The 14794-nt window shown below is 37.5% G+C and overlaps 1 long non-coding RNA gene across 1 annotated transcript in view; it reads left to right on the top strand.

Annotated features, from left to right (window-relative positions):
- LOC148730197 (uncharacterized) overlaps positions 1-12658 on the top strand; it is a 71284-nt gene extending 58626 nt beyond the window's left edge. Inside the window, exons 2-3 of the long non-coding RNA XR_016001913.1 lie at positions 11049-11220; positions 12473-12658. This is a non-coding gene — a long non-coding RNA (uncharacterized LOC148730197). The remainder of the gene's footprint in view (positions 1-11048; positions 11221-12472) is intronic.
- Positions 12659-14794: the final 2136 nt, after the last annotated feature.

Here is a 14794-nt window from a genome sequence, read left to right as displayed (position 1 = left end):
GTACATATTAAGTAGCTAATAGTCTTTAACTAGATCGCATTTTACTGACTCCTTGAAGTTTGAGATTGATAAGGTTTTCAAATTTTTTCTTATCGAGTTCCATACTTTGGGGCTCTTAAACCTTAAATTAAATATTCCATAATTTGTTCTTACTTTAGGTATAGCTGGTAGAACAAATTCGAGGCACTTCTAGTTTTGTAGTTATGTTTTTTATTTACTTGAGTGAAAAATGTATCAAACACAGATGGTAGGCGTCTACTGTAAAATTTATACATAAAGGCTGGGTAAGATAAACAAAGGCTGGGTAGTCGAAGAATATTAGTGTTACCCCACGAGATTAAACCATAGATTAAAAAGGGATGTATTAATTAAAGCATAATATAGTTTAATCAAAATGTCTAAATTCACATAATAACGAAGTTTAGAAAGAACCCCAATATTTCGCTTGATCTTAAAGCAATATAGCTTAGTTGACTTTTCCATGATAAATGAGAATCAATTACAATACCTAGATATTTTATTGAAGACTCTTGGTTTAGGTTCATTCCATTTAAGACGGAGGTTGACATGAAAGGGTAACTTTGTTTGTGGAGGGAGAAAGATGTTAAAATTTGACTTGTCAATATCAAGTGAAAGTTTGTTAGCACTTAACCAAGTATGAATATTTACTAGTTCATTATTTACTTTGGATTCAAGGATCTTAAGATTTTTATGTTTATAAAATAGATTGGAATCATCTGCAAATACATGAAAATCTAGAATTTCAGAGCAGTTACTAAAATCATGGATAGCGATAAGAAATAATGAGGGGCGCAGAACTGAACCTTGAGCAACACCACAAGAGACAGATTGCAGTTCAGACTTAGTTTGCCCCAAGGAAACATATTGATATCTGTTAGCAAGATGAGAGATGAACCAGTCTTTGGTTACTCCACGAATGCCATATAGTAGTCTAGTTTTTCAATGAAGATATTATAATTTACAGAATCAAAAGCTTTGCTGAAATCCAAGAATATACCACAAGAAAATTCCTGGCAGTCAATTGCATGACAAGTCAGTGATACTTATATAATAGCATGATCAGTTGAGTGATTTGCACAGAAGCCAAACTGCTCGCAATAAATTAATTTATTCTTGTCCAAGAAATCTAATATTCTCTTGTGCATTTGCTTTTCTAGCAGTTTATTGAATATTGAGAGAGTAGAAATGGGATGATAATTATTTAAACTTGCTTGCTCACCCTTTTTGAAAACAGGGGTAACTTTAGCTATTTTAAATAGATCTGGGACAATCCCAGTGGAATATGAGACATTACATATAATTTCTAGAGGTGTAGATATAACTTGTTTGGTAATTTTTAAAACGGCAACTGGTATGCTGTAAGGTCCTGTAAACTTATTGACATTTAGCCTAGTAATTTCATTTTCAATTTTAACTGTTGGTGTGGGAAACAAAAAGAACTGTCATTGGGTGGAACTGCAAGATACTGAAGAGGCGATTTGTTTACAGTAGGAATCTTCTTTGTCAGACTACGTCCAATATTAGCAAAAAAACTGTTTAGAGCATCTGTCAATTAGACTTTGAAGCATTAATTTCAACATCTTCAACAAGTAATTTAGTGGGAGTAGAGCCAGATCTGGATTTAAGATTAATAAGTTGTCTTATCCCCTTCCAGACTTTCTTAGAATCAGTTATATTAGTATAGAAATAGTAATTATAATATTTTTTAGATACTTTTCATAGGTGATTAATTCTATTTCTCAGTATAGAGTTTGAATTTAGTGTGATAATAAGCAGACTTATAAATAGTTGAAATGTATTTTTTAAAAAGTTTGTTTTTTATATTGATTGAGACCCTTTAAAAGCGTCTAAAGCAGGGGTTATCCATGGCTTAGATTTCATTCTCAATTCACGTTTAGAGAGTTGTATAAGAGGGATATGAACATCAACTATATCAGAGATGCTGGTGTAGAAAAAATGAAATATATTATTAGGATCGAGATTAGCAGTGGCATGCAGCACACCTTCTCAATCAACTGAATGGATGTCTTGAATTATAGAAGATTTATCAAAATTTGAATAATCTCTTTTGCAGGTCTTAACCTTGTTAGGCAAAGAGGTTAATTTTTTTAATAATAAGGAAACTAGGTAAATGATCATTAAGATCATAAATAATATTTCCACTTAAGGCGAGGTGTTTCCAAGAATTAAAGAAAATGTTGTCAATTAAAGTTTGGAGTGGTCAATGATTCGAGTAGGTTGTGAAATATGTGGTTGATATTTGAAGGACGCCAAAGTATGTAAGAAATTATCTGTATCAGGGGGAGAATCTAGTTTAAGCAGGTCAAGATTAAAGTCTCCTAAGATGATGCAGAATTTATTTTCCCTATCAATCTTTTCAATAATAGAGTTAAGAAAATCCATAAAGTTTTGCATGTTACCATGTGGATGCCGGTAAATCACACCACATTAACATGTTACATGGAGATCCATTTTGCATTTCTACCCAAAGTGACTCAAAATCATTAGTTGAAAATTTAAGATCAGGTCTGGTTGCGAATAATTGATCCTTCTTAAAATAAGCCAACTCCTCCAGCATTCGAAAGACTGGGTAACTGAAAGCAAACTGAATATCCTGGTATTTCAATATCGGATGAAAAACTTTGGTCAACTTTAAGCTTATAATCTCTGTGAGACCCACAATTGAAAAAGGCAAATATAAGTCAGAAAGCATATGTTGTAAATTGTCAAGTTATAGAGTAATTTACTAAGATGACAATTCAAATTTCTAAAAACGCTTAAAGAGAAGAAAAGTTTGTAAGAGCAATTTAACTCGTCACATATAACACAGTGGTTCAATGTTCCTTTCTTCGATTTCTGCATCACTGACCCTATCAAGGCCATAATCAGCGATGGATAATCTGTGAAGAATGTTTTGAGAACCAACAGATATAATAGTCGGCCTCAAACTACATGAATCATTTTTGAATCCGATTGATCATATTTGATAATTATGTATCAGGCGGTAATTTGATATTTCTTTTTATAAATTTGCACTGGTGAGATCTTGTTTACAATTTCTTTGCTCGAGTCAGCATAGCATGTAACTTACATCAGTAATGATGAATCAATTATATAACCGCGTGATTTCATACACATATGTCTACCTACTGTTCCAGTTACCAGTCTGCAGTAGAGCTGTGGTAATTCGAGCTCCCAAAAGAAACGAAAAAACGGTTCAAGCTAGAGGAGGTCCGAGTTATCTTTACTCGTGTTGAAATTTCAATCATTCTTTTCATAATTTATGAAGAGTCATGAATTCGAAAATACGATTCGATCGTGCTCAATTTTCGTACATTAAGTTTGTTGAATAGGAACGTTCAAACTAGATAGTTCATCAAGGTGTGTCCCGTTCATATACAAGTTTCTATTTTCACAAAAATCGCGATTACAGGATGGGACGCGTCAATCAGCTATGATCTGACACTTTGACGTTTATCGAACGACGTTATCAGGGTAAATTTGAGCCAAGGAAAAGTAAAATTTGTTGCGTTAACCGACTTCAAATCGAAGGGAAATCGGATCCTGTTCGAGTTAACGATAGTGGGGTTCTACCGAGTTGAGGAAGCAATACATAGTTTTTCAACTGAATCGAAAAATGGAATCTTCTATATATTTGCAACGCAGTCAGTTGCAACGAGAGAACAGTTAGCATATTTGATTAAAAGCGAAACAACTCGAATTCTACTTTTCTCCAGTCTATTTTTGAGAAAAAATCAGCTTTTGCCCTTTAAATTGACAAAGAACGAGATATGGGATTTTTTGAAAGGATTAATTTGTCAGTTTTAATATTCGAAGTTTGAACAGACAAAGATAAAGGACCACTTTTAACAATGGAAAGTATTTTTCCAAAATCGTCCTAGCGTTCTTTCGTTTTTTTTGAGACCTTATAAAAATTAATGGAACTTACCGCTTTAGAAGTTTAGGACCCTGACGAATCGAGCTTCCAAATTCTCAGTAAACAGAAAAAAAGTTGTCAAGTTCCGCAATCTTCGGCAGAAACGCGAAGATTAACCTAACGTTATCCAAATCAGCGAGGCGTGTTCATCTCGTGATGTCCATTACAATGCCACTATTTTTAAAACATTAAGCAATTATCAGATAATAGATCGCTTTCACTCACGTGATTGCCAACTATTCCAAATTATTGGAACAAAAGAGAAATTTATATCAGAAAGAGTTCAAATCCCAAAGTGGGGACTCGGTCCACCAAGTGGGATTTAGTGGTAGGACATTTCAGTTCTGCAGGTATCGTACGTGAGTATGTTTGGGTAGTGTTGATCTTGTACCCAGGTCCTTCCTTGTAACTGTAACATGAAAGGTGTTGGGAACGATACTATCTTAATGCTCGTAACAGACCTTTCATGGCTGAGCAGTTGCAGTCACACGGTAGGATCTAAATAATTTATGGACACAGCCGGAGCAAGACAAAGACAGATCTAATAATGTTAAAAAATCGAGCCAGGGTGGTGGCTCCTGTAGTTGTGTATTAGTTGTAGTCTGCTAAACCAGAACAAAAGCACCTGTCCAATAATTTCAATTAACTTTCTTGTCTATTTAAGATGTCCTTTACATTACAAAGGCTTTGTAAATGATCACTCAAGCATGTTGTAGGGCGCGAAATATCTGGGTGAATCAAAATTACAGAAGAATTTTTCCTTTTTCTAAATGGGCTAAGTTTACCTAAAGCTAGGTGAATAAAATGTATCATATCTTCAAAAAGGCTTATAAAGCTGGATTAAACAGACGCAGAAGAACACATGAGCAACAAAACTGGTTGGACAAATTGATCGATAATAAAAATAGCGGACTTTGCACGCTGAACTGTACAAATAACAGAAAATAGTGGATTGGTTACAGTCTACTAAACCAGAACAAAAGCCCAATTGATTCAACTTCTATACCTTTAAAGATGCGTATTGTTCTTACACTGCTAACACAACTATAAATCGATAGTAAACGCACTTATCAATAAAAATGGCTGGCTGTGCACAGAATAAATGATTGTTGATTAGTTGTTATCTGCAAAACTAGCACATAAGCACGACCATAATCAAATACTTTACTTTTCATGCAAACGTTTTGTCAAAAAATTTCTAAAAGTCCAACAAAAAAGGCCTGCTCAGTCTTCACCTCGACTTTGGTAAGAAAATACTGCGCGTTTGATCTTGTAGTGGTACAGTTATTCTATACAAAAGATGAACGGCTTCGTCTTTGCCTTGGTTCTTCTTCTTAGCGTTTCTTCGGCCGCCAGAGTGCCATTTCTGCATGCAACTGAAGGTATGAATATCTGATTTCAAGGTAGAAAATAGGTAGATCTCAGATCAATTCGTCACCCAGCGTGCATTGTCGGCCGAGTTGGCGCCCTGTGGTCGTTAGACTTATAGTCTGAAAAAAGTGAAGCAGTCCTAAATATTTAGGCATGGTCTGAGGGTTTTTAAGAAATATTCTCGGATAATGTTAAAATCCCAGAAAAGAGCAAATTAATCTTGCATTTTCACTCATCTTTGTTTTTATTCGGACCGATATTTTGCTTAACATATGCTAAGAATTTTTTTGGCGCGCGGTAAAATTGGTTGGGGGTAGGGGAGGAATTACTACTAAAATCCGTTCTCTTAGCTTAAATTTTGAAGGAGATTTTTAATGTTTTGGAAATAATGCTAACAATTATCAAAGAGTTTGACTCTTACATTTTTTATTGTTGTTGTTAGTTGAGACGTTTCGCACGCGTGCGCGCGCCCGCAGATCGCAGGGACCTGTGCGCCTTTTTTTCTGTACAGGATTAGGCACACAAAAAAATTCCTAATCGTGTATTACACTCTTCATCTCTTCATATATTGCGCAGTTACCAGACCTGCATAAATTTTTTGAGATGGAAATCATCACCCTTCTATGCCACTTTTGACTTCTCGTTTTTCAAGATGAAATAAGAAGCTTTCTGAAGCAAACGGAAAGGGATATCTCAAGTAAATCAGTGCGTTGATGTGAATTGAGTCTATTCTCGTCAATTGAGTATTTTAAGTAGAGCAAAACTCGGAGTAGCGGGAAAACCTCCTTTCAAGGGAAGTTGTGTTCCAAAAGATATACGTATGGATGGTCATCATTAAACGCCTAAGAGGGGTCGGAGGATTTTAGTTGTTTACCCGATTCCCCTTTAAGGCTATGTATATGTATTATTCTTGTGATCCCCTCTTGGGCAGATGACTGGCAGTTAATTTTCTATATCCCTCCACCTTGTACACTCCCCTTGTGATCTTCCCCAAAATCCTCCACCCTTGCCCTTCAGGAGGTGAATTAGGACAACCTCCAAAGTAAGTTTAGGCAAGGCGTCGAAGGAGAAGAATGAACTCTGAATTTTTTCCGTTTTCATATTATTATTCATTCAACGCTCCAGGAATTTAGCAAGAGAAAATTCTCGTTAACTTTTTAACACAAATATTTTGAATTTGGTGTAACAAGGCTGAAGGTGGACGCTTAGAGGTTCACTTGTTGCCATTTTCCGTTAATATTATGCTCGCACGCGTGAAAGCTAGGTAACTGTCTTCTTAACAAGCAATATTTGATTTCCAACTGGAACAAGCAAAGACTAAGCACAACACTGAAGTGAGATTTAAAATTGTTTCTTTTGTCATCATTATCGTCATTATTATCGTCACTGTTATCATTATCACTATTACATGTATCATTATGCTTAATTCATTACTCTCCCACCTTTGTGTGATTTTGTACAGAGTTAAATGAAATTCAACTGAACGAATCTAATTGGAAGCGTGATAACAGTAGGTTGGAAAGACTTCTTAAGGTTTTCATTAGTTTTCAATAACTTTCATAAACTTGGTGATTTGTCTAAAAAATTCGCGCAACCTTATTAAAAATTTACCAGTTAGATGCAAAAGTAAACTAGAACCAAACATGAATAGTTCTCTTTCTTTTCCCGCCTCAGAAAATTTGTTCGTATGGTTTTAAAATTTTATTCTGCTGCTTGATCTGACTGGCTGTTGTGAATTTTACGGCTCAATCAATCAATCATCAATCACCTCATTAAGAAATCGATTAGTAAGTCAATCAATCAGTCAGTCAGTCAGTCAGTCGGTCAGTCACTCAGTCAGTCAGTCAGTCAATCAGTCAGTCAGTCAGTCAATCGGTCAGTCAGTCAGTCGGTCAGGCAGTCATTCAGTCGGTCAGTCAGTCGGTCAGTCAGTCGGTCAGTCAGTCAGTCAGTCGCAGTCAGTCAGTCAGTCAGTCAGTCGGTCAATCAGTCAGTCAGTCGGTCAGTCAGTCAGTCAGTCAGTCAGTCAGTCACAGTCAGTCAGTCGGTCAGTCAGTCAGTCAGTCAGTCAGTCAGTCAGTCACTCAGTCGGTCAGTCAGTCGGTCAGTCAGTCAGTCAGTCGCAGTCAGTCAGTCAGTCAGTCAGTCAGTCGGTCAATCAGTCAGTCAGTCGGTCAGCCAGTCAGTCAGTCAGTCAGTCACAGTCAGTCAGTCGGTCAGTCACTCAGTCAGTCAGTCAGTCACAGTCACTCAGTCGGTCAGTCAGTTGGTCAGTCAGTCAGTCAGTCAGTCAGTCAGTCGGTCAGTCAGTCAGTCAGTCAGTCACAGTCAGTCAGTCAGTCAGTCGGTCAGTTAGTTCATCAGTCTCTCAGTCCATTAGAAATTCAATTAACCAGTCAGTCACCAGGCCAGTCAATGAAACGGTCAGTCTGTCAATTAGTCAGTCAGTCCTTCAGTCAGTCAGTCGGTCAGTAGATGATTCTGTCATCAAATCAGTCAGTCAGTCAGTCGGTCAGTCAGTCTGTCAGTCAGTCAGCTGATCAATGAGTCAGTCAGTCAATCGATTTTAATGTCATCAGTCAGCCAGTCGATTAAAATTCGGTCAGTCGACCATTCAGTCAATCAAACAGTCCGTCAGTTGGTCAGTCAGACAGTCAGATAGTAAGTTATTTAGTCAGACAGTCGGTCGGTCAGTCGGTCAGACAGCCGGGAAGTTCGGCAAGAAGTCAGTCAATCAGGTCAGTCGGTCAGTCAGACAGTCCATCCGTAAGTCGGCCAGTCATTCAGTCGGTCAGTCAGTCAGACTTTCAGTCAGTCAGAGTTTCAGTCAATCAGTTAGTCAGTCATTCAGTCGTCAGTCAGTTATTACGTTGCCAGGCGGTGGTTTGGTCATTCCCCGTCAGTCAATTACAGAAATAAACACTTTGCGAAGTGTTTCAACTCCATTTTAACTATTTGTTCCACATAGTGTTTTCTGTGTTTACTTTACAGTCAGCAGCTGTCCCCCATGCAAAGCGGCGACTTCCGGATGCGATTGTTCATTTAGAAATAGCTGCTATGACTGGCTTTGTTGTACCAGTAAAAAGTAACTGTGTGTAGGGCTGAAATAGGGTAAAGAGCGTTTTCACTCAATCTGTAGTTTTACTAACGAAGTGATGATACGGACAAGCCTGAGTATGGACTTCTTTTTAGTTCATTGTATCAACCGGGTGAATGATAGCTACCAGTGACATAGCAGTGTGCTCCATCACAACAAGGAGGAAAGCAATTTACTCAAAATTAAATTTTACTAACGAAGTAATATGTTGATTTTAGTCAAAGCCCAAAACTCTCTGGACACACATTTCTCATTTCCAGACCCCCCCCCATACCCCCTCCCCCAGATCCTCTACGGATACATTAATCAGCAAACAGTTTATATAATCTCAGAAACTTGTCAGCTAAGAAGAGGATGTTATCTTGATCTAATCCTGTATTCTCTTTACGATGTAACAAAGAAATGACATGTTCGTTCCTGAAGAGAGAACTACAAACTACGTCTTAAAATGAATTAAATGGTTAAAAGTTATCAAACGGGGCGTGGCTCGAGCTGTATTTGACCAGTAACAGATACTTTTGTTTATCGTGGTTAAAGTGCTGAATAAATGTTTATTGATCGTTTTTCTCACTGTTTAGGTTCAAACCTAGCGTCAAGCTATATAGTGAATATTGACTTTTCGGCTGCCATACTAGAAATCTTCGCTTGGGGAATGGTATTATAATTATAGTCGAGACCTCATAAATGAGAACCGATATACGATGTAACAAAGAAATAACTAATAACGGATAACTAATAACGGATAACTAATAACGGATAACTAATTGTTGGCACAGTAATGACTGAACTGTCTATAATTGTTACTGTTCTTTATTTTGGTATACTAATTTCCCCTTTTTTCCTCCATCAGGTGACGTGCCATTTACGTGGAGGGTTTCAGCCTGATTTCAAGTTCTTTCTCAAAGGGAATCGCACTTAGCACCAGCGTGATTGTAGTCGAAATTATATTCGTTTGTTGATGGCCGTATATTTTAGAGATTTTCAACGAAGATAAGGAACATTAAAAGTGTGATATTTCTATCAAGATGATTTTTTAAACTTTTTTACCCAAGTTTTTTTTGTCTGTAGCACATTTTATCTACTAGGAAGGGACACCTGTCACCTTAGGTTGTTAATAATCTACCAAACTGCACGTTCAGCGTTTTATCATGACTCAGGGTGTGGGAAAAAGTTTCCATTAAAAACATTTTGTGATTTTGGTAACCATTATAACCCCTAGGACGTAATGAGAACACTATTCACGATCCCCATTAGTTTCCTTCCTGTGAGGGGTAGGGACATTTCCTCTACCCCCTCAGCTTTACAGGCTCGTTAACGAGGGTGGGTAGGGAGGGATAAAATATGGACACTAAGTAGGTGACGCTGAATGCAAACAAATGGCTCGAGCGAGACCCTAAATCTCCGGAAAAGCCCATGAATAACTTATTCATATTTCAAAAGCCAGTTTTCTTCGTTCCGCTTTACCACGGAAGGTTACAGAATTTAATACCGGATTGTGATCCGTATCGCTAGTATTCCAAAGAGCTGGACTAGTTAAAAGCGCGTGATTCACCAGTTACAATTAAAGAGTTTGATATTCTGGTCCGCTGAGATGCTTTTGAAAAAAAAAATCAACGTATAAGCTTGCCAGTTAAAACTATATGAACATTTTTCACTCAGCCACTCGCCATGGTTTCAGAATAATTAATTTCCCGCCCAATCATCTCAGGTTTCTGGTCTTTGAAAGTTACTGCATAAAACGTCAAAATACCGTCTGTGAAATGAAGAAGACACGAACGAGCGACTGTTTTTTGAAGTTGTTAAATTTGTAGAGACTTCATGACGGATACGGTAATTTTATTGCGGGTTAGTTTTAGACAAGAATTGGGGGCAGGTCAGAGTAGGTAGTGCGTAATTGAACGCAACCATTCATTCAAGACAGTAAATGAGTTATGGCCATTAGATTTTTTAAATAAATTCATTTCGTTCTGAAATTTGAAAACTTTTTTTCTTCATACTAAATTCATATTTGATCTTCGAACAGGCAACTGCACCTGGCGTGAATCGACACAAAGTTATTACTGAAAGCAAAACTGGCTAGAGGCACTAAATAATCATTTAAAAAGGGGGTTTTGATAGTCAGTGCCGTGTGCACACATAAAAAACAGTTGTCGATTAATCGCAGTCGGCTTAACCAGAAAAATAGTAGCCCGACATCCCTTTATTCGCTCGACAATTTAGTTAGGATTTCTTAGCACGTGATATCTTGGTGGCTCAAGATTACGGATAGTTTTTAATTTTTTATTTTATTCTAAACTGGCTGGGTTTACAAAGCGAAACTAGTTAGGGTTACTATATTAGGCCTCACGGAACAGCGTACGCACGTGAGCTAAGGAAAATTTCAGACATGCGCATATGACGTCCCTTGTTGTGTTTACTTCTCCCCTCTACGCTTTTAAAACTTTACCGTTGAATATCTTATCAAAACACAAAGTCTCTGGTAGTTTAATACTTAAACCGCGAAAACTGCAACGGAGTTAAGGATTCTACCGTTTTGTTTTTTTTCTTTTCATCGACTTAGTGGTAGAAATGCTATTTTTTCGTACTGTTTTGTCATTCATTGCGCGTGGTGTTTATTATTAGGAATTTCGAAACGGACAAGTTCAAGAATTGGCATCGTAGTTTCAAGTCAAATTGAGGTTTGGAGTCCACTGTTGTTCGTATCAAAGTTATTTTCATCTTTTTAACGCGTGCTCGAGATGTAATGGAGGAATGAAATATATCGACTGAGTAAAGCAAGCGCACGATGCTCGAGGTAAGATTATAAACTAGGTTATCTTGACCACATCTTGGGGGTGTTGGTGGTAATGGGTCGATTAGCTTACATTCAATATCGTCCACCCGAGATCGAGAGTGAACTCCGGTTTATTCGTCAACAGGAACCAAGAGCAGTTAATTATCAATCACTTCTCGGGTACTCGTTGGTACTATCGATGATGTTTGACTGATATCGATTGTTAAATCAATGCTTATTTCTTTTGGGCGCTTTGAATGTGCAGGATCGACCAATACACTGATTCTTTTTGGACCACACTGCATATTCATATTTGTGTTGGTCCAGATTTAGAGCCTATGACAAGTTGCCTGTATGTGAAAAAAAATTCCATCGTTGTAGATATTTAATAGGGTAAGAAAAACGTTTAAATGGGAGAGAGGATTCATTATGGGTCAGATTTGTACTACTTATCTTTTACACGGAATAAGGAAAGACAGGATAAAGAATTTGGCATGTTTTTAACAGTTCCAGTGTTTAAATCTAATTTATTACTGTTATGCATTGTACACTAACTGTATGTAACATAACATTGGCTGCATCACTTAGCTTTGCCCTTCCTGTTCAAAATGATTCACTTAATGTACAAGAACACCTATACACAAGTCATGTACTTATCACATTAAAAGTTACCTACTGCTAATGATATGTTTAACTATACATGGGCAACATTATAATGATATAATCTACATTTAATTAAATATTACATTTATTGTGGTCTTAAACTGCTGTAGTGAAGTGACTGCATTTAAATGTTTGTTTAATATTCTACTAAGCTACAGTTATGCATAACAATTTAAAATCAGATATATTACAGCCTCATTTACCTACTGTTCATTTTGAATGTAATGTTCAATTCATTTAATTCAAGATCCAATACAACATGATTAAATACATGTATGTCTCAGCTTTGGCTCCATGCACTTTACTTATACCCTGCAAAACCAGTTACAATATTGCAAAGCTAACATGCTACATACACTAAAACTGACATTGACCTATGTTCACTTAACTAAAGTGGCATATACAACATGCTCTTATCAGGTTAGTTCTAACATGTTGCATTGAAACGTTTATTAATTTTTAGATGTGTCTCTGTGAGTAAAAATGCATTCATGTTGAGATACATTTACTTCATGCAGTGTGGGTCAGTGAAATCAGTTCTTATGTACAAATCTAAAATGTTTAAAAATTACTGACCCACCCCTATGACTACTTTATTCTTCATGTGTAGGCAATGGTGTAATATGCACAGTCATGTGGGACCTGGAAAGGCAAGTAGTTGGAGGTTGGAAGACATTTGGAAGGTTTTGTAAACACAACTGGCATTCTCTTGGTAGATCATAAACTGGTAGCTCCTCCCCATAGTTCCACACCTTTAGCGCTGCTAGCTGCATGAGTCTTGGAACTTGTCCTTCAGGTGTACAATCCCTACATGGCTTGTGAAGTCTTGTCTTGACGTCCTTGCGCCCTCCATTACTCGCATGGTAAATTTGTCTATTCGCCACGCCTATGTTCCCGACGATTGGAAAACTGCAATTGTGAAACCTCTATTAAAGAAACCCGGTCTAGAGTTAACTTATAAAAACTTTCGTCCGGTAAGCAATCTAACATTCATCTCCAAGATCGTCGAAAAGGCGGTTCTTTCTCAATTGTTTAAGCATTGTGAATACAATGCTCCTCTGCCGAAGTTACAATCAGGGTTTAGAAGATTTCACTCTACCGAAACTGCCTTGCTTAAGGTTCAAAGTGATATTCTTATGTCAATGGACCATCAGGAAATTACGCTTCTTGCGCTACTGGATCTAAGCGCTGCTTTTGATACAATCGATCATCAGATTCTCCTTAATGTTCTTGAAAGCGATTTTGGAATCATTGGCTCTGCCCATAAATGGTTTGCGTCTTATCTGTCTGGCCGAAAACAACGTGTTCTCAGAAACGATCGAACATCAGATGATTTTCATTTGAACTGCGGTGTCCCATAAGGCAGCTGTATGGGTCCTATTTTATTCATATTATACATATCTCGAATATATCACGTGATCGCTAACCATCTCCCCTCTGCTCACGGATATGCCGATGATACACAACTTTATCTGTCGTTTAGACCCAATGAAATATCTTCGCAAGACCACGCCATAGCTGCTCTTGAAGCCTGTATTTCGGATGTCCGCTCATGGCTGATTTATAATCGCCTGTTAATTAACGATTCTAAAACCGAATTCTTAGTTGTTGGTTCCCGCCATCAATTATCAAAAATCGCAATTGATTCCATCACAGTCGGTAATTCTACCATTCAGCTTCTCAACAGTGTTCGAAACCTGGGTTCCTGGTTTGACTCCAATATGTCCATGTCCATTCACATTGGTAAGATCTGTAGCAAAGCTTTTCATGGATTGTATAAAATTCGCCAAATTAGGAAATTCCTCAGTCCTGAGTCCACGAAGACTCTTGTTCACGCATTTGTGACTTCGCATTTAGACTATTGCAACTCCCTTTTATTTGGCGTACCCAAGTACCAGACAGAGCGTCTTCAGAAGGTGCTTAACGCCGCTGCTCGACTAATTTTTAGGATTCCCAAGTCTCACCACATCTCGTCCGCCTTATATAATCTTCACTGGCTTCCTGTGGCTTATCGCGTCCATTTTAAGTTGTTACTCTTAATTTATAAAGCTTTAAATAACCAAGGCCCACTATACATAAAAGAATATCTGCAGCCACACAGTGTCAAGGGTCATCAGCTACGTTCCTGCGATCAGGGTCTCCTTAAGGTCCCAAGAACTAACTTTAAGACCTTTGGTGATCGTGCCTTTGCCCGTTCTGGACCTTTTTTGTGGAACGAACTGCCGCTTGAAATTCGAAACAGTCCAAGTGTAATGATTTTTAAGTCAAAGCTTAAGACACATCTATTCAAGCTGGCTTACAGTTTGTTTTGATATTTTGTCGTTTATCATTTTAATATTTGTAGTTAATAATGTTGTAAAGCGCTTTAGAATATTTTATAATTTTAGCGCTTTAGAAATGTAAATTATTATTATTATTATTACTGGTAACTCCCCCAATTACTATTGGGCTGAATGACCTTTGTCCCTCCAGTGCAGATGTTCCCTTGGCAGAAGCTTTCCAGTGAAGTTTAAGTTTGCGACCATCAGCTTTTAGTGACTGAATCATATCCAGTAAGTCATTGTTTACTTTCTTTTCTATCCAAGCTTTAGGGTAAACGTCCTTTGCTGTAAGTGGCCCATGTGTGCTGTTTTCTCCAATCTTGTTTAAGTTCTTTCTTGCCTCTTACTAAAGGTCTGTGGTGAGCATTTGGGCATATTCTTTCATTCTTTCTTCATGAACTTCACGTGCGGCTTCTGTGGTCCTGGTGTTGGTTTTTCCACTGTGCAGAATGTTCTCAACAAATGTGATTGAAGCCTGTTTTGATAACTCTGACATGTTATCACTAAGATACAGTTGCGAAAGGTTGAACTGTCTTTCTGCAAGAACATTGTTAACTGGAAGACTGAAAATGTGCTTGGCGTAGAACTCAAACAGGTTTGGAGTGGCTTCT

This window comes from Stylophora pistillata, chromosome 5, assembly GCF_964205215.1.
Source record: "Stylophora pistillata chromosome 5, jaStyPist1.2, whole genome shotgun sequence".
NCBI lineage: Eukaryota > Metazoa > Cnidaria > Anthozoa > Scleractinia > Pocilloporidae > Stylophora > Stylophora pistillata.
This window is presented reverse-complemented; position numbering and strand designations above follow the sequence as displayed.